Genomic DNA, 20,625 nt, shown 5'->3' with positions numbered 1-20,625 from the left:
CATTTCTCTTAGATCGAAGAAGGTTGGATGAGGGTATATGGAATTAAAACAACACTGCGCAAAAGGCAGGCACAATATCACCAGAGCTGCCGTCTTATGTTTAACAACACAAATCTTGATAGGGCTAGAATCAGCCAATGCATTAGGGGAAGTGCCATTGAAATCTAGAAGATTAAGCTTGGAAATAGAAAAGTGCATCCTGTGTGAACGCGAAACGCCTAAGACAGACCTCCGGAAAGCAATGACTATGAATATTAATAGAAGACTAAACGAATGTGCCCGGACTCTTAATGATGGGAAGGTTCTTGCCACTCCTAGTGGTGGAGATGCAGTGGTACAAGAGCTCAAGTACCACTAAAATTGTTTGTCCTCTCTGTACTACAGGTAGAGTGTTCATCTGTCAAGACTTGATGACCAGGAGAACTGCGATTCATTGGAAAATGAAATATACCCGCTTGTATTTTCAGAGCTTGTGACATTTATTGGGGAATCAAAATCCAAAGCATCATACCCCATAGTAGTATGTCTTGCAGATCTCGTTTAGATGTTCAAACAACTACTAGAGTAATGTGGAGTTAGTCCGTTAATGTCAACTGTGCATTCAACAAGGCGCAAGGATAGACTGCTGGCAGAAATTCCAGTGATTGAAGCTCATTGAAGCGGACGAAATATTGTACTAGCTTTCAAGAAAGATATTGGGCAAGTGTTATCAAAAGCTTCTACGTTCTCTGACGCAATTGTGCTCAGCAAAGCAGCAAGTATTTTACGCCGACTCATGCTTGACCACGAAACTTCGTTTGACGGTAGATTCCAGGAGGGTTGTATTAAACGGTCAGTCCCAACCGCTCCGTTTCAGTTTGTCTGTATGATTGAGCATGGAGTGGATATAAAATCGCAATTGAGGTTTGGGGCATCAAATACAGATTCAACAATGGCCCAACTGCTACAATATAACTGTTTTTCTAAGAGCAAAGACAGTTTGGTTACGAACAAACATACGAAAGAACGGGAAACCCAATTTCCTATTTTCATGGGCATGCCAGTGTATGCAAAAACTAGCAAGAAAGTTCTTGTTGAGCTGCTAAATAAACACGGACTATGCATACCGTACACAAGAGTTCTCGAGGTTTTTGCACAATTAGGAGATGCAGCTGTTGAAAGGTACATTGAAGAAGGTCTTTTCCGTCCATCTATCCTTAGGAAAGGCATATTTACCACGGCTGCAATGGACAACATTGACCACAACCCAACATCCAACATCTTCATCATCCTTCCATGGAACAAGCAAATCACTTTTCCAACACACTAGGTCTGGCGTGGAAGGCCAAAGCGCGATCCCTCTAGTGTAAGAACAACAAGGCAAAAAGTTCCAGAACCTACAGATTCGTACGCAAATGTCCCCCCTGCAGTCCCTTTGGGGAAAATCTCTCCGAAACCAGGCAATCGCAATGTTCAACCTATTCGAAACCCACTACTCGATTTACACTCGTCGTCGCTCTCGCTGCAGTACGGCTTATATGAATCTGTAATAAGCTCATTACAGATTCATATAAGCCGTACTGCAGCGAGAGCGACGACGAGTCGAAAAAGTTAAGTTATTGAACAATGGTGCGAGAAGCGAGCGGAAGAAAGTCCCAAGTTCACCTACTGGCACGTTGTGCTGACAATGGAGTTGACTTTTTTTGTCCTTCATCAGATCTTTACGAGAGGCCAATTTCCACCTTTACACCCAAGCATTGGCCGCACCGATACCCTACTTCTTTGCCAACAACAACATCAATTATGCATGCTGGCTATCCATACAGGGGTATGATTAGGTTAGATTAGGTTAGATGTACAGAACTCTGAGTTGTCTCGAGAATTACACTGTTTATTGTACCCAATAAAATAGTTAGCCTTCCGAGGACCGAGGAAGGAACATCGTGTGTTTGAGGTCGCGCACACAGCGCTCGGTGGCGGCCTCAGGAAGTCGGCAGTTCGCGCTACACGTATGATCTTATTAAGACATTTACTGGCACTTTATTGTAATTGTACGGTTTACATACGCCCTACAATCAATGCAGATTATGAAAACTCATAGTCCAAAGATTGCTTTATATTTAATATTTAACTTGGCTGATAAAATGGCAATCTATATTGCAACTATTTTAGTTTGAGATAAATAAATGATGTAAGCACTCGTCAATAGACTTTATCAAGATAAATACGGATAAAACGCCAAACACGTGTTGTTGACGTCCTAGCATTTAACCTGTATGAGGTGATTTTAAACATGCGATCATTCATGTGACGAGGTGACCTAAACATAAGTTTATTCAAATAATATCTGTGTTTTAGATATTCAATTTATAAAAACGCGGGATGATAAAATCAAGGTGTCCTTTTCTATAACATGTTGTATTCTTATAAAGGTTGCAAGCTATTAACCAAGTCAGCATTTAAAGCCGCGCATAGATATTCAATCGTTTTATTGATTTGCAGTATACAAATGATAAACTAACCCAAAAATATAAAACCTAGTGAAAAAGTTAAAAATAACGTTACGACTCCATTTTCATGAACTCGCAGTAGGGATCGTGCAATATGCGAAAACAAAACTATATGTTCCAAAACTAAACATATTTTAAGTAATCGATGTAAACAATAGTTTATTTAAATTTATTGACCTTGGATGAAGTGTCCTCATATGTGTCAATCGCATCATGTGAGTGATAGGTGACACGCGTGATTCAATCATCACTTGATAATTCTATGTAGCAATAAGCTGCTGATAATATCAGCTTGATATACAGAAAACATACCTGTGATAGTAGATTCGTGTATTTCGATACATTTAAATAAACATGTGTTGTCACGTTAAGATGTGTCCTAATAGACTGAAAAGAGGTATGATTCTTGAACTCCCGTAAAAATACTCTACATCAATATAATATGTTTGTGATTTTGTAATATCTTCAATACCGTTTACGTAGTTGTTCACAAACAAATGGAAATAATAACTACACATGAAAAAGTATACGTACTGAGGTACCAGTAAACCTATTGTAAATATTTGTAAATTAAAGAAATTGAAAAGGTGTGATCATAATTAAGTCACAGGGGGCCAACGTACGTTGATAGACTCTGGAAAAGTGACATGCATAACTTAGTGACAAATCTTTAAAAACAGACATAATAATACACACACTTAGTATTGCTTGTGAGACTTTTCAACACAAAATATGTATACAACTTTTTTATTTCTTATACTTCTCATATTAAGGATACATATGTAACAGTATTCATTGGGTTGAATTCTTAGATGTGTATTATTTTGTGTTCGATCCCTGTGGGCATTGCTATCAATCTTTTACATATTCTCAATGACTTACTTTCAAATTTTTTATTATACGGGACACTTGCAATAATCAAACTCTCAACTATATGACACCCAGGGTCGTTAAACGAATGTACTCATAAAAGCTCCAATCATTCAAGAAGAACAAGGCAGAGTTAACAGGTATTTCAGAAAGATATTCGCGGAAATCCTCATCATTAACATCATCAAACCCTTGACCGGTTTGGCAATTAAGGGGGGGGGGGATTGACAGAAGCTGATAAAGATATCCTCCTTAAGTCAGGACTGCTGTGTGCTGCTGAGAGTAATGTATCCATCGGAAGCGATGTCCATTCGTTTCTTCTGACGGCGTCGACGTTGACCTTCCTCTAGCATGCCTTGGCGAACCGGCTTGCGCAGAGAGTCATGTCTGGTGACGTGTCCAAACCAAGCCAGCTTTTGTCGTTTGACGGTCGCCAGTAAGGCCTCCTGTGGACCAACAAGTGTTGCGATCATGTTCCGGACGTACTAGTTGGTCTTGTGCTCCCTGTTGGAGATGCGAAGCAGTCTTTGGAGATATTTATGTTCTCATGCCAGTACCCTGCGTTCTGTATCCGCGTAAAGGGTCAAAGTGTCGCAGCCGTAGAGTAGGACGAAGACTACGAGGGAATTGTAGAGCCTGTTTTTTGTGGGGAAGCTGATGGAACTGATTGTCAACAACCTGATCATTCTTACAATCGCTGCGGTCGCCATGGCAATTCTTTTTCGGACCTCATCGGTACTGGTACCATCCTTGGACAGGGTTGTGCCCAAGAACGTGAAGTTGGCCACTTCATCTCGCTTCTGGCCGTTCATGGTGATATCTGCACTAGTGTTCGTCGTGCTCTTAATCATGATCTTCGACTTCTCCGTGTTGACCTCAATCCCGTATGATCCTGCTCTGCCATAGAGTATGTTGGCGAGATCTTGAAGTTCACTGCTGGTGCCACTCTTGGGGTCAATGTCATCAGCGAATCTCGAGTTGAAAATGTGTCTTCCAGCGGTGCAGATAGAGGTGTGGTGGTAATAGAGAGTCTCCAGCATTATCTTATCTTCTGAAGGTAAAGGTTAAGCAGGACGGGAGAGAGCAGACAACCCTGACGGACGCCCACTGATGTCCTGAAAAAGTTTCTCTTCTGTCCGTTGAGTAGTACTGCGGTGCTGGCGTTTCCCTAGAGTTCTTGAATGGCTTGCACCAGACCTTCGTCAATGTTGAATGCTCTCATAAAATGGCATAGCTCATTATGTCACACGCGGTCGAAAGCTTTCTTAAAGTCAATTAAGTTGTGCAAATGGTCGCGTTGATGCTGCAGGTGTTTCTCAATGATGATTCTGAAAATAAAGTTCTGTTCGACCTTGCTCCACCCAGCTCTTAATCCGGCCTGCTTTTGGCCAGCAGCTCCTCGGCCTTACTTTTCAATCAATTCAGGATAATGCGTAGCATTGGATGACTGATGAGGCTGCTGGTGCGGTTATTCTTTATACAACTTGAGGTTACCCTTTTTCAGTAGGGGTATGACCGGTGACGGGGTCCCCTCCTAGGGCCACTGCTTTTTCTTCCAGATATTTTGGCATAGTACCGTCATTGCTGCTGTCGTTGCATCTCCTCCGTGCTTAATCAGCTCGGAAGGGACGTTGTCCACTACACGGGATTTGATTGCTTAAGACTACGAAATTCCGCCTCAGACTACTAACTGCCTTGAAATCAGCGGATTCGCAAAACTTCGCAACCATGGTATGTTCTGATTAAATATCTGTGTATGCAGCGTCGTAAGGCAGCTTAGGCACGACGATGCTACTGCCTCCGCCCTCAACGTAAATGTGCAGACCATACAAATCATATGCCACAATACCGCAAGTTGTTCAACAATTAATGAAACTAAGGCAATCGAAGGCGCATAACTGCAAGTAACATTAGATCATATTTGTCAGTTCGATGCACCCATCTCCTTCTGAATGCATATGACAGCAAAACAAGGAACCGTTTCATCTACCATAACCGCATACTTTGCAAGATCATGGCTCATTTTGTGTTCGTATCAACACCGACATTCGCAAAGTTTCATTAGAATTTCTAAACAAATTAATTCGCGTTGGATATGCAATTGCTTTTTTTATAACGGTTTCAGCTTTGTAATTTGCGATTTAGTACAATCTGGCATCTGCACTTTAGTGTAAAAAGCGTTAAATTTAAAACTTCTTCAATCATGAATATCGTTGAAAGAAATTCTCTGCATCGCCCTATATTGGTTTCCAAACAAACATCCATTTATAAATATGTTCACACATGCATGCATGTAATTAATAATTTGAACTCCAATTAACTTCACTTTAAAGACGAACATGTCCTTCTGAGACTGAAACAATGAGTATGTAATGGGAAAATACCAATAATCATACAATCTGTGAGTTTATTTCAAAGTATAACCATCCTAGATACATCTTGTCTGTGTTCGGTATCAGTGTTAATTCCTAAAATTGAATGTCATAAACGAAGTCAAAAATCAAAATTTATTATCGTTCATAATCCGATTTTTAAATCCAAAAGTTCCATGCTTTTGTTTCAACACTAACATGGTGAGCTTATTGTTTGGATTCAATTTAGTTTTAGTTTGTTGTTAATGGTGCTTCCGTTGATGTTTGCCTTTACAATCGCTAGAAATAATAAAATAAACAAAAAATGCAGCCAAGTTGATATCAATCAGTAAGGTTTTTAATTTCAAAATAAGATACGAAGTTGTATTGTTCTTCATGTAACTAAGCTTTAATTTTAGAAAATGTTCAGAGGAAACAAAGTTCATAGTTCTAAAGTTTGAAGTCATTTTTGTCACACAAAAATGGATGTTGCAATATAAATAAATATATATATATATATATATATATATTATATATATATAACTCTAAGCTCTACAAGCGTTAATTGTCACATATACTAATACTCTTGTCTAAAATACATAAATAATATTAGTTAAAGATAAACCCAGATTGGACATCAAAACTGAGACCGGAAACTGCAATCTTGAAAAACAATCAACGCCATCTTCTATCTTCGGTTGGCTCAAAAGTTTTATAAAAAATGCACAACAAACTGAGTTTTTATACCAAATTGCATGTGTCCTCACCCATTTTCTAAATTATTTTGCATAATTATGTAAGCTGCCCAACTTGATCAATTCAATTGAGACAAGAAATGGCGGCCATCTTGTAACTGGACGCCATCTTGAATTTTTTACTAACTAAAGGATTTTATCAAAAGTGTGTAGTGTTTATACCAAATGTCATATTAAATTGAAGATCTGCACAATTTTTACGCACAGTTGCTTAAGATATACCCAACATTGCTGTATAGATTGAATCGGAAATGGCGGCAATCTTGAAAATGGACGCCATTTTGAATTTTGAGTGGCTAACGATTTCTATCAATAGTGCATATCAAACTGAGAGTTCATGCAAAATTTCATGCTTGCTTATAAATTTGCAAGATTTTTATGCTTATTCTCCGAGCTAGAGCAACCAATTTCGAAATGCTAATACAAACAAATCTGTTAATGAAAACAACAAGTTAAATTTCATGCAGAAACACTTTTAACAAAACATTAAGCATAAAACACAATCCATACGCACGCTCGATGTAAGTATGACATGTCAAATGATTCTTTAGACAGGGTAAATATAATATAAATGAGTCTAACAAATGATTATTTTAATATAAAGAATTAAATACACTTAAAAAAATATATATGTACATGTTTATTCACATGAACCTGTAACTCACCGCATACTACCGCGGCCGCGGCGTTCCAACGTGATCGCGGTGGTCCGCCGTGATCGCGGTGGTAAACCGTGAGAATTTTTGCCCGATAACCACGCGCTCGAGTTCTTATCAACATATTTGATCGAGCCTGTCACTGCGATTTTCCACGGCGACATCACTGCGTTCAACGGTGTTCCAGTGTGTATCTCGATGACGAAAGTAGTTTCCACGCTGGGCTGGATCACGATGAATCGTGGCGGAAGGCAGATATCGCGCTAGACGTATTGTAATGCACTTATTAGTACCGCCCGCTAATTTTAGAAAGACTAATTCAGTAATTCCCGGTATCCGAATCGTTTAGAACGTGAACTACTAGTTTAACACAATGATAAAATAAACACGTAAATGTCAGCTCCATTAATTGTTCTAATACTACAGTGCCTATTTATTTAAGATACAAACGTAAACAACTTCATAGTGTGCACTGGTAAAACAAACATCAACCCAATACCCCTTACAGGCAATCGTGAACTAATTGTTCAAAAACGTTATGATCGAATTGAGCCCCACGCAGCATCTTCAATGTTATTCCTGCCGCGTGTACATTGTGTACACACCGGTCTTTCTGACCTGTGTACTAACGCGAAAGGAATTGTGGGTAGCACTTCTTTTACGAATTAAAAGTGAAAGCGAAAGAAGGTCTGGTAATCATGCTTCTGATAATCGCTATCAGGCTTAATAGAGATTCAAAATCACATTTAAACATAATTTAATAACATTTCTGTAAACAACATTCCGTTTTAAACACACAATATAAAACGATTTTTCTTTCAATATTAACATTTTCATTCCTACGCAGAACTACTTTGGCGAAAGCATAATTCCCCAAACATGGGGAATGTGATGCGTCTAAGCATAGAGATGACAATACGTAGTGACGTCACCATCTATGTATAGAATGGCCGCGTGTATATAAAGGGGGCGTGCGTATTCGGGAGCTTACCGAGGGAAGCGCAAGCACCGAAACGGCGTATGCATTTAAAATAAATACAAGATAAGTATTGATGCAAAGCATCAAAGGGCGTCGGGAATTTCAGTGTAAAAGGCACTCAATAAAGTTACATGGAACGATTTTTTTTCTACTATAAATATTAATATATTGGCCGATTATTTTAAACAAAATAGAAAAAGATACCGGTATAACATTTATCTATGATTTTGTGTTATAACCCCCAAATAACCATTATTTATGTTGCTGTGTTATAACCCCCAAATAACCAATATCTATGATTTTGTGTTGTAACCCCCAAATATTTCATAGTTCATTTTATTTACATTGGTTTCCTTGTTTTACTGGTATCCGTGTGCAGTTTTCATTAATGGAACAGAACTGTGTAGGTTTTAAAAAATATGCTTCATCTTGTAAAATCATCTTGTCAAAAATGAATGAAAACTGTAAATTGTATAAAGAAGCTGCATTTGACAATACTTTGAAATTCAGTTAAAGATCAAAACAGATTTAATGCTCCGATATTCATCATTTTCAATAGGGTTCGAGTAATATTGATATAAAAACACTTAACAAGTTTGGAAAGATTCAGACGAAAGTTGTCAAATCTTTTAAACAATTGGAAATTGTTTATTTTGTCAAATTTAATAGAAAAAAATCTGGACTTATTGTCCCGATGTTACTCATTTTAAATGAGGTAAAAATGCTTATTGATATGAAAACACTGTAAGTTTGGAAAGAATCTGATGAAAAATGTTGACATAATCACCTAAGCCAGCAGTTTTTCACTTTTATTTTTAATTTAAAGAGACATATTTCTGGACTTATGGTCCGATATTGCTCATATAGTGTTTGGGTTGGGTCCTCATTGATAAAAACCTGTGAAAGTTTGGGAACAATCGGATGAAAATTTTGGACTTTCCAACAAGGATTTCAAAATTTCTCAAATTCTAAGGAAGATAACTATTGGCGTAATGGTCGGATAATGCTAAAGGGCCCATACCACCTGGATAGTAATACGTGTATTTCTTTGCGCTCTTTATGTGGTTCTTTAAAAAAACTCCGAGGAGTGCTTGAGTCTAGGGAAACTGGTTGCTGGAACACAGCTCCTCCTTGATAAGCGGCTGCTTCCTTTATCGCAACTCATTGTTACAATGAATAATACGTGTCGCGCTTCGCGCTCTATATGTGGTAGGGATAGACCTATGATAGACAACCATAAAAATACATGGATAATAGATGTGTTGTTTGCATTTATTTGTTAATATACAAACACGTGTATTTTTTATAAGTTATTTAAGGGATGTAAGAAAATTTAATTTACGTTGTCACCACGTTGCATCCATTAATTTTAATAAAAATGTCCAATTGTAGTAAAATGGATTTTAAAATGTCTACATAAAATAAAGCTTTATTATATGTATTAACCTGACTGAAAAAAAAAGTCAGCCGCCGAAATGTTCCGTTCGTGCTGAAACCCGGGATTGAACCGGGAGCCTTAAGATGACTGTTGCGTAAACAACTTCAGTCAAACACTCTCCCAACTGAGCTATTTCGGCTGACATTCACTTATGTACTGCTATTTGGTGAAGTTGTGTATAGCGATCGTTTTTATATGTCTATTAATAAACTAATACATTGTACGTTTTCGTACCACAACGCCTTCCAATAAACTTGCTTGTGCGATAGGTCGTCAAATATCGCACTACATTGATTCTCCACTAAATAATCAAATAAGAAAAACCACAAAATAAAAATATTTTGATTATGTTTTGTTTTTATACGAAACATCATTTGTTTTTATACAAAACCAGAAAGTTTCGCGTATTTGCCCAGTCCCTGTGATCTTTCCCCTGTGATCAGTTGTGGATCAGTTATTAATTAAAACAATTAACTTTGCATTATTGGCAATAAATGTTGTAATGAATGTAATAGGCACAAATGCAGTACTTATTTACACTAATTTACACAAAAAATCACCACTATGCAAGATATTCTTAAAACAAAAAATATATACATTGATCCGTAAAATAACTTCTCCTCCCATAAGCGAAAAAATAATGCATTACATACTAGTCGCCGCCCTCCAGGGCGACGCCAATAAAGTGGCTTACCAGGTGAAAATATCCGCTACTCCTTCACGCAAAACACGAAAACGACGCCATCTTGGAAGAAATTTCCAACTACCCTCACTTAAACCCGGTAAGGTACCGTATACGCATGCCCCCTAATATAAAGGCCATATAAAATAGTTATTCTATTTATGAACGCGCATAACATTCTGATTATAACATTGAATGAGGGCGATTGTGTTCAGTTCTAAAACGTGGGTTACAGATATTTCTATATACTATTTAAACATATTAATTTTGCCAATGTGTAAATGTTTATCAACAAGCAATATGCGAAAGTAATAGTTTTATCTTTTAAACAAGAGCACCGCATAACGGGTGCCACGCTCGGCTGCGAAAGATTGTCAGAATTAATTTTTTTCTAGAGGTCACAGTGACCTTGACCTTTGACCTAGTGACCCAAAATGGTTGTGGCGTGTAGAACTCATCAAGGTGCATCTACATATGAAGTTTCAAAGTTGTAGGTGGAAGCACTTAGATTTTAGAGCCAATGGTAAAGTTTTATCCCGACGTCGGCAGACGGCGGACGGCGGACGACGAGCAGACTATGACAATACCTCGGATTTTCTCCGAAAACAGCCTCGCTAAATATGAAGCAGCATATTTACATTTTCTAAATGTGCAAGATGTGTGCAATTCGATTGGCGCTTAATCTTACTGCTGCATAAATTTACCCCAGAAATCTAGATCAAAAGTGGGCATATACAGCTAACATCGTTACGAAATCCCCTACAAGGTTATTTCAAAACATGTCCATGCAATGTTTTCAACTGAATAATTCAGACGCTTAAAGTATCCGTGTGTACTCTTAATATTATCAGTGTTTGCAAACCTGTTTGCTTAAATCAGATATCATCCCGGACAAGGTGAAGTAGTGCATGTGACAAATACAAATGCATGTCTATTACGCATCATTAATTTCCCCTATATAAGGAAGTCCCCTACTGCATAACTGTTAGTGAACAGTTAGGAAGACAGTCCACAGCATCGACTTCAAAGAGTAACATGCCTTACGTGTTCCCCGACAGCCACGTCAGCACTGATTATTTCACGGATAACAATGCCTCAGGGGGCGAAGGTGGAGGCTCGTTTACTTTCATTACAATTGAAAAAGGCGCTGTGTTGAAGAAAATAAAAGCATGGAAGGAAGACTGGCGTATCAGGGGCGTAGAAGTTTGGATGACTGACGATAGCAGTCGTTTAGTTGGCTCTCGCAACGGATCATCAGCCGAATTTAGTTTTCAACGCGGAGAACTCATTACCCGGCTTAATATTCAGGCCAGTGGACCGTATTCTTCCGTGGCAAAGAGACGGCGGTTGGGGGCAATAAGGTTCCAGACTAACAAAAATAGGGATTGGGGAATATATTCAAGCTATCTCGATGATGATGCGCAATTCTGGCCTGAAGTAGGGTCAGGCATTTGCTGCGGGATTTTTGGAGCTGCGGGAGACGATGTTGATCGGCTCGGATTTGCAATGCTTCGAGAAGTAAACCGGTCCATTTTGACAAATGTGACCTACCCAAATCTGGCCAGGGAAATAGTTGCAACTACCCCCGACACCGTAGCTCACCAGAAGTTCAGCAACAATACAGCAATAGAGCAGAAGTTCGAGCTGAGCGGCTCAAAAAGCGTGAGTATCACCCGAGAATGGAGTCTCAGCATAACGTTGTCATTCGCTCACACAGTAGAAGTTAAAGCTGGCATACCGGAAGTTTTCTCGGTGGGGACTTCGTTCACCTGGTCTGTCAGCGGAACATCTTCCTACTCTCAATCTTCAACGACATCTGAAACAAAATCTTGGACATGGCCGCTTGTTTGTCCTCCTCACAGACGCATTCTGGGTGAAGCCACAATGTACGCAGACAACATTGACACGGAGTACGAGGCCGATATGGAGTTGCACCTGGTCAACGGCAAGGTCTACCGTTACAAGGAAAAGGGGATATACAACGGCCTCAACGCAAGGACTGGCAACGTCACAGTCACTGATCTTGGACCCTTTAATGAACAGTAAAATAGTGGTGGTTGTTTTCCTTGCGCCGACATAATATCGTTTGCGCTATCTGACTAAGCTGGACTGAAACAACACACTCTGCATTATTTAATATTTAATATTAAAATGAAGTTATTACTCTAACTGCAGTTATTCTCTTTATAACAAGCGTCAGTACTTCCGAGTTCTTCTTATTTGCATCGGATCATCTCAATAAGAAAACGACTTTCACCAGAGATACTGAGCAGCTATTTGCCGTTATATACTGTATAATGTTACATGCTTTTTTTATAAAATTTTAATTATTCTAGAAATGTTTTTATGTCATATATTATAGTATCAATAATGTGCTATTGGTGTTGATTATAAACTATATGTGTAATATGCAAATATATTCAAGCCATGTTAACCAGATTTTTATTCGTTGTATTACCGCGAAACGATGATCCTGAATAAGTACTATATGATGCTAGAGTTTGAAATTTTGTTATTAAGAAGGTATTTAGCTGACGTTTGTATTTATTTAATTTCATCGTTGCTCAAAAAGGTGTAGGTCTGTTGCTCTGGTATATATTAACCATTGAGTAATAAAATTGCTTTTAAATAAAATTATGCTCTTGTTTTGCTTTTTAATTTAAAAATCGATGTAAATGTATTAACTATGTTCTTCTAAGTTACAGAATATTCCGTCGACCCAGCCATATCTAGTAGATCAATAAAATACTGTATTATGTGTCTTTATAGTCAAAAGTTTACAAAGGGCAAGGCTTGATTGATCATTTTCGGCTCGGGTACTACTTACATGTACATGGGTACTCTTAAGTATACTTGCATGTACCCGGGGTATGGTAAATATACTTAAAAGTACCCTGTCGATATTAGACTGTACCCGAGTAGTATTCCCGCCCCAAATCCGATGTTGTAAAACGCGCTAATGATTAGCGTAAAACGGTATTGTTTATCTTAAACAAACTTCTCTTTTTAAAACAACTGCATCAACATCATTTCTGAGTATGAGTAACGATAATATGGCGGTCATTCAACACAAAATTGACATTATTGTGAACATAATTAATTAAAAACAGCATAGCCGACAACGACCGATTTAGCGTTAAAATTCCCGGGTTCGTTTTAGTATATTTACCATACGAGGGGTAAATATAGTATTTTAACAGTACCCGGGGTACATGTTAGTAGTACCGGAGCCAACAATGACCAATAGACCTAAAGCAAGCATTCAAATTGCAACGTTATACATTATAGAAGTGGTTATATATTGAATCATGTTTTTACTTGATAAAAAAGATCACTTATTTCAACGATTCTTTAGAAAAACACTACGTACCCCTTAATCAGAAAACCTATAAAAAAAACACAGAAAGGCGACCCGATATACAAAAAAAATGTCATTAGCGTAAGGTAAGGGCATATAAGTATAAGTATCCTGTAAATAACAATACTTGCGACGAACAATTGCCTATGGCCGTCACAACAAAGTGTTCTATACTCGTGATGAACTCATTTAAATAACATCGCTTCATTCTGTACGCACTGTGTTTCTAAACCTATGAAATGCATAAGTATGTATTGATAAGGCGTTCCTTGTCTGGATTACCTGCTCCTGACACTTTTTATTGAGTCAGACACACATGATTCATGGCGACAGCCACTGTGTTTCTTTATAATGGAACATTGATTCATTTTCGGAGCACGGAGTTCAAATTATGATAATCGGTACGTTTTATTTTAATTAATATATTGGTGATATTGATTTGTCTTGGTGTTTACGTCTAATCTCAATACATCGACAAATAATATATGGCTATATACTAGCGTCGCAGCCACGCTGAGGCACATGGAGGCAGTTGCCTCGGCTAAAATGTGCAGAGCAATTTTAAGATAACAAGGGAAAAAAGAAAGTTTTTGTCAAAGAATAAAATCTATATAAGAAATTGAGGCAATTTAATAAATATGAGGCACTATGATATTCACAAACAAATAATATCATTGAGTACAATTGGTTGATATTTGGGAAGATATTTTTTTTCAATTTAATAACTTCATTTAATGCAAAAAATGGCTCAGCAAAATGATTTGGAAAATCCGTATACTAAACAAAGTGTCGCACTGTACAAATCGATGGTATAATCATGGTGGACATCGGAACGTACCGAGCTAGAATCGGGTGTTTTACGGTAAGGTCTTGATCTATTTTGGACCTAGACACATTTCGAGTGGTTGGCGTTTACGGCTTAATTGGTGTTCCCCTCTTTATGGCCGGCGTCGAGCTAAATCCGGGACCGTTTCAGGTGGAAATAATCTTTGTTTACATTAGAATTTTCAAATAATGATATCCCGCGTATTAAACGTTTTTGATATAAAGTTGTTCGAGTATTTTCTTTTTAATAGTCAATGATGTTGATGATAGACCTGAGAGAAAATGATGACGAAGTGCTTAAACAAAATTTTACCGAAGAAAAACTTATTAAACTGATTAAAGTTAAATGTGTGTACTGCTCATAATAATCAATACGTCCCTGTGTCGCAATCGGTAACGCCCCAGACTCTGTATCAATTGAACACTGTTATGCTGTCACTGCGTTGGTTCGAACCACAGTAGGTCCGGGTTTTTTTCCAAATAACATTTCCATAAAAATCGTCCATGATTTTTTTCACGGTGAACTTGTCTGAACTACAACAGCAAGTTTGCGTAAGCTGATTTGACGTAAACTCAAAAATAAAGTTTATAAAATAACTTACAACGAATTATATCTTTAGTAAATATTATGTTATTATATAATAGCATGTCAAAGGCATCGCTTTAATGTTTGTGCATAAACACATTCCAGTTGATCGAAAACAAATTCTTCAAATGTGGGGTTCGACTGGAGACAAGAAAGTTGAATTAGCGTTTGTTTAAAAAGATTGATATTTAAAAGTTGAAGAATAATAAAACATGTTAAGACAGTGAAAAAGTATTATATGAAACACTATTCGCTAAAATATTTGAAAGATCTGTTTTCTTCATATTATAAGGTAGATCTATTTTATTTAAGTATTTCAATAATAAATTTATAAAGCACATTATATTATCCATAAACATATAATGGCATGTATTAGAGAGCTTCGTCTCATTTTTTCTTTTTTCTATCTTACTTCAAATGAATTATATGACTTTTTTTCTGTAGAAAAGATTTATGGTTACAGAATCTAAAATTGACAATGAACTTGTAGCAGATTTGTTTGTTAACTTTATTGATACTAAACGGTTATATGTAGCGTCCACGATTCCGATAATTTGGGTATAACATGTGGTTTCAGGATTCATACAGTAATTTCCAGACAAAATTCAAGCACTTTTGAAGGATTTTTTAAGGTCAAACAGATAAATTCGAGCACTTTCTTGTTTAACATTTCATTATGTTAAGCTTACATAATACATTATATCAACAATTGTTAAATATCATCCTTTGTTCATAAGGTATACATTTTTGATTCCACAAATGCTTAACTAAATCAATTAACAATATTCATAGAGATGTTAAAGTTTCAATTTATATCATTGGACTTGATTGATACAGACTTCAAAATAATCGTTTAGTTAAGTGTAGGCCCAATAATGACATAAAAACTTCAACATGACCACTTATTTTATAGAACATAGGTATCTCCTTAAGTCAGGGGATCGATTTACGAACTTATATGATGGAGTAAGCTGGAAGCCTGGACAAAATATGTAAAACATTTGTAATTTTGAGACATTAATTTACAGGGGTTGTACAGAGCAAACATTAGCAATCCTGAGAAAAGGACTAAAAGCCCTGCGACCCAAAGAAAAGTTATTGATCTGATCTGTGGTTGTGATATTTGTGTAAAAAAATTGACTACTGACTGAGCCTTTTTACCCCTTATGATAAAGTTATAATGTGGGAAACGACATAATAAGTCAAATTTTCTGCCAAATATTGATAATTAAGCACAGAAGAAGGCTTATGATTGGTCAACCATTTTTAAATAATGAAATACAAATATAGTACACATACTAATCATGTTATACAAGGAAAACTGCACCACCTCATTGCAGCCAGGTATTTTATCGAAAAATGTCTAAACCCTCCTAAGCAATTCGTGATAATATGAAAACAAAATGGTTGTGAAATGGTTGCATGATGATTGGGTAAAAAATGTGCTTTCTTGCTTGTCCACAACGTTTCAATAAAGTCAAACACGAAAAACTGCCCCACCCTCTTGCAATACTGTTTTTTTACGGACTGGAACCATTTTCAAACTCGAAATGAATATTAATCGACCAAGATAATCTATTTTGCAAGTTAAATGATGACTGGTCTATTTATTCTGAATTTTCAAAATGGTACCAAGGTATTTCAAGTTGACAAACTGACCTAGTTTATGACCCCACATGACAGAGTATAGAACTCAGCCAAAATATCATATACACAACATTTAATGTAAATTTGCATGACTAACTTTCAAGAAGATCAGCCAATAATGTCACATCTACAGTGTTCACAACATGGAATGTTTAATGCGGATATGACACAGCATACAAAAAGACCATACAAAAAGCTGTCTATGATGAGATAAAACAATTTATATTTCTACTTATTGAGTTATAACAGGATTTTGATATATTATATATAAATACAGTCATGCAAACAGATTGTTGCAACCAGTTGTGAGAATAATCCTTGAATAAAATAACTTTATGACAAATACATATTAAATTGATATGCCTATTTTATGACAAACTTGTTTTAATTGAAAACATTTCCAGCACATAACCATGTATATGTACATGTTAAAACCATATATAATAATTTTTGGGGAGGGTAAACTCGACTTAAACAACTCAGCTAGTTGGTGAACCGTTGCTCCTGTACAAGAGGATGTCTATGCAAAATGGAATGGGTCATCTGTGAATTATTTATATATCAAATGGAGAGATAACATTCATCTCCGTACGTAACATTAAAATAGTATGATAGGTAAAATAATATTCAAAAAAAATAGTTCTTGTTGTTTTACTGGTATTAGCAGTTTGTTTTTTGGGAAAAAAATATAATAATCTGAAATAATGGAAATATTTAAGTAATTCAATAACATTAGAAATTCTGGTTGTTCTACAAGTTTCTGAATCAATCATCATCATGATCATCATGATCAACATGATCATCATCATCATCATCATCATCAAAAGCAGTTTAAACATTTCACTATCATATATATATATCACTTTAAAGGGGCTTGTTCACACTTTTTCATTTAATGCTTTAAATTCATAAATTTAAACATTGCAAATAACGTGCTCCAGTATAAAACATAAATAAAGTTAAAATAAGAAAGAAAAAAGTAAGCCGCACCAAGGCTCGAACCACTGACCCTTGGATCGGTTTTTCCCCGACTAAATATAGATTTTTAATATAAATTTAAATATAAACACGCATTGTGACAACAACAACAACAACAAATATGGCTTAATCTGTATTGTCAAACACGGAAGAAGAAGGTAAAATATGTTTTTTTATTGTAAAACTCAATAGTGCGTATGATTTTTTTTTATAAAAGTAGATTAAAATAGTATAACTGATCAAATGATTCGTTTTCGTTACATAATTATATGCATATACATCACAGAACGCGTAAATACTGATTCTCTCGTTTACACTTAAGTTACAGACAGAGACTTAAATTAAAAGCCAAGTTGAATACAGAATTAACTTTAGTATTCGCGCAAATAAATTAAATTTATCATTAGCCTTGGAGTACTGAGATCATTTAAACATTACAGTATCTTTTTCTTTCCTCATAACTGACAGTGACAACATTATTTGTTGGCAGGCAAATCAAGATGCTGTGCATTTATTGACATATTCATTATTGTGTGTTACATGACAATGACATTTATTATTAACTAAAATGCATTTGAATGGTACTGGTAGTTTATTAATTTAAACCCAAATCTCATAGTTAACCCTTTAAGCGCTGGAACCGTATTTTGAAGGCCTTTGCAAACAGTTTGGTTCCAGATGAGACGCAACAGAATGTGGCGTCTCATAAGGATCCAAACTGTTTGCTATTCTGATAGTATGCTTTGAAAAAAAATCGAAGAATTTTAGAAATTCAGCAGATGACATTTAGCAGATGACAAATTTCCCAGCATGCAAAGGGTTAATGTATTTATATCAGTTTCTTCTGCACAGCTATTTTATAAATAAACTGAATAACCAAAATATTTTTGAAATAGTTTAGTAATTCATTGCATCAAATGCATGTAGCTTGCGCCAGACAACTCGCCCCAATACCAACTTGCCCCAAAACAAACTCGCATCAAACATATGGTCACTCACTCCAACCAAGAGACAACTCGCCCCAATTTATTTTCGTGCATCTTATTGTTTCTTTATTTAAAGTATTTTGTCTTTATATTCTTTGTTAATTTAGCAAAGCATGTATATATTTTGATAAATGTGTATTTCAACAGTACATTGTATTTTGAATAAATCAAATACAGGTCATCTGAAATGCATGTATCATTATATTTGCAAAAGCCAAGAATATTCTGGATATTCCTCTTTTTTCAATTGTTTTGAATATCCTCAAGATTTGATTTCCTGAATGTCAAAGAAAACTTATTAGATAATAATACCACATATTTACAACTCACTTTTTTAATAGAGACCATTAATAGTTTTAAAAAGAGGTTTAAATTGTGTATTTACTTTTTCAATAGGATACAACCATAATTAAACCAAGATGTTTATGAAGAAGGGATCACTGGATTTTGTCACTTTGGTACAAGAAACAGAAAAGGTATACTTATTTAGCTGCATTTTTTTTCTGTTGATTTCATTTGAGAATATTGAAATAATTAGTAGATAATGTTTTCAGATATTCAGGCAAGTTGCGATTTCATAGAATTTTTTTTATATGTCATTTCACAATATTCTTGAATGGAAACAGAAAAAAACACAGTTCAACGCACTAATTGTTGATATATAAAACAAAGTCTTTGTATGTAAAACTGTGTTGCTACATGAGCAAAGAATTTAAAAAATGATCCTAGACTACACTAGGTGAATATTGAAATTTTACAAAAAAAACTGACAGGAATGTTTAAAAGTGGTGTCATGAAAAATAAAAAATTCTATATGTACATGTAGCTACATCTTGTGTCAAAATTCTTAGCTTTATGTTCAAAACATTTATTGTTAAATGCAGAAATGTCTTTTCAAGGATATCATAGACCACCTTACTTATACAGAAGCATAGGAGCTGTTGAAGGAAATTGCTGCCAGACAGTCAGCAGTTATCACTGACAGCCTGTCCTGGCCCAGCTTGGACCATCCTCAAGCTAACCATGATGGTGTGTTTGCAAGAATTGTCCATTTGGTAGACCATGATGAAGACCAGCTTTGTTGTGGCATGGCCTGACAATACTGTACAATCCAGAGACCAGTATGTTTACTGTTGTTGAATATGACCCATTTTCATGTTTATTTTTCTGTGGGCCTGTTTAACAGAATTAATAATGCACTTTATCTATTTCAAATATGTTATTTTTATGTGGACTGTTTAACGGAATTATCAATGCATTTTATCTATATCAAATATTTTATTTGTCTGAGGGCCTGTTTAACGGAATTAGTAATGCATTTTATCTTTATCAAATATTGTTGCTTGTAATATGAATATAGAACACGTAAAACTACTCATGTAATTGTCTCAGCTTAAAATCAAAAGTGTAGAAAATTTAACTCATTTACTGTCGAAACAGTGGCCATTATGTTCCTGCATCTTAAAAGTTGGACAATAACAGCTAATATATATATATAGATAGATTTAGCAAGGGGTTTTGAGTTTTTTATGTGTTCATATTTTTCAGAAAAAGGGTTAAGTGGTGACTGATCCTCTCACTCTCCTTATCCAGGAAACGTTTTGGAACAACGTGTTGACACTGAAGATGTGGAGGACACAGATTGATCACAGTACATCCTTTGGATATATGGACACCTTCAACAGGACGACAACAAAACTGTACCTGCCTTTTTTTTTAAAGGAAGTAGTTAATAAAATTATTGTTTACAGCTTTTTAGTCTTGTTGTTTAAAAATGCTTGCAACATTTAAGTGGATAAACGGTTGTTTTAAATTTGAATCTTTAGAAATGCATTCTTTATTAAATGATGTAATCTTATTTCTTTCAATATAGTGTAAATAATAAGAACATAATTATCCTTTGTATACAAAATGAAAACCAAGTTTACTGTTCTATTAATCATTATTTATTTATCTTGTTCTTTTGTCAGAAATATTACAGGGGCATACATACAGTATTCCTTAAATAAAAGGGGCAGTTCTTAG

General features: G+C 35.9%; 1 protein-coding gene and 1 long non-coding RNA gene across 2 annotated transcripts in view; one reads left to right on the top strand and one right to left on the bottom strand.

Moving 5' to 3' along the window:
- LOC127867883 (uncharacterized) overlaps positions 1-20,625 on the bottom strand; it is a 242,026-nt gene that overhangs the window by 128,879 nt on the left and 92,522 nt on the right. The window lies entirely within an intron of this gene.
- On the top strand, positions 19,028-20,288 carry LOC127867904 (uncharacterized). Its single transcript, XR_008043794.1, has 3 exons — positions 19,028-19,076; positions 19,500-19,721; positions 20,149-20,288. It is a non-coding gene; the product is annotated as an uncharacterized LOC127867904 (long non-coding RNA).

The sequence above is a fragment of the Dreissena polymorpha genome, chromosome 2 (assembly GCF_020536995.1).
Source record: "Dreissena polymorpha isolate Duluth1 chromosome 2, UMN_Dpol_1.0, whole genome shotgun sequence".
NCBI classification, from domain to species: domain Eukaryota; kingdom Metazoa; phylum Mollusca; class Bivalvia; order Myida; family Dreissenidae; genus Dreissena; species Dreissena polymorpha.
This window is presented reverse-complemented; position numbering and strand designations above follow the sequence as displayed.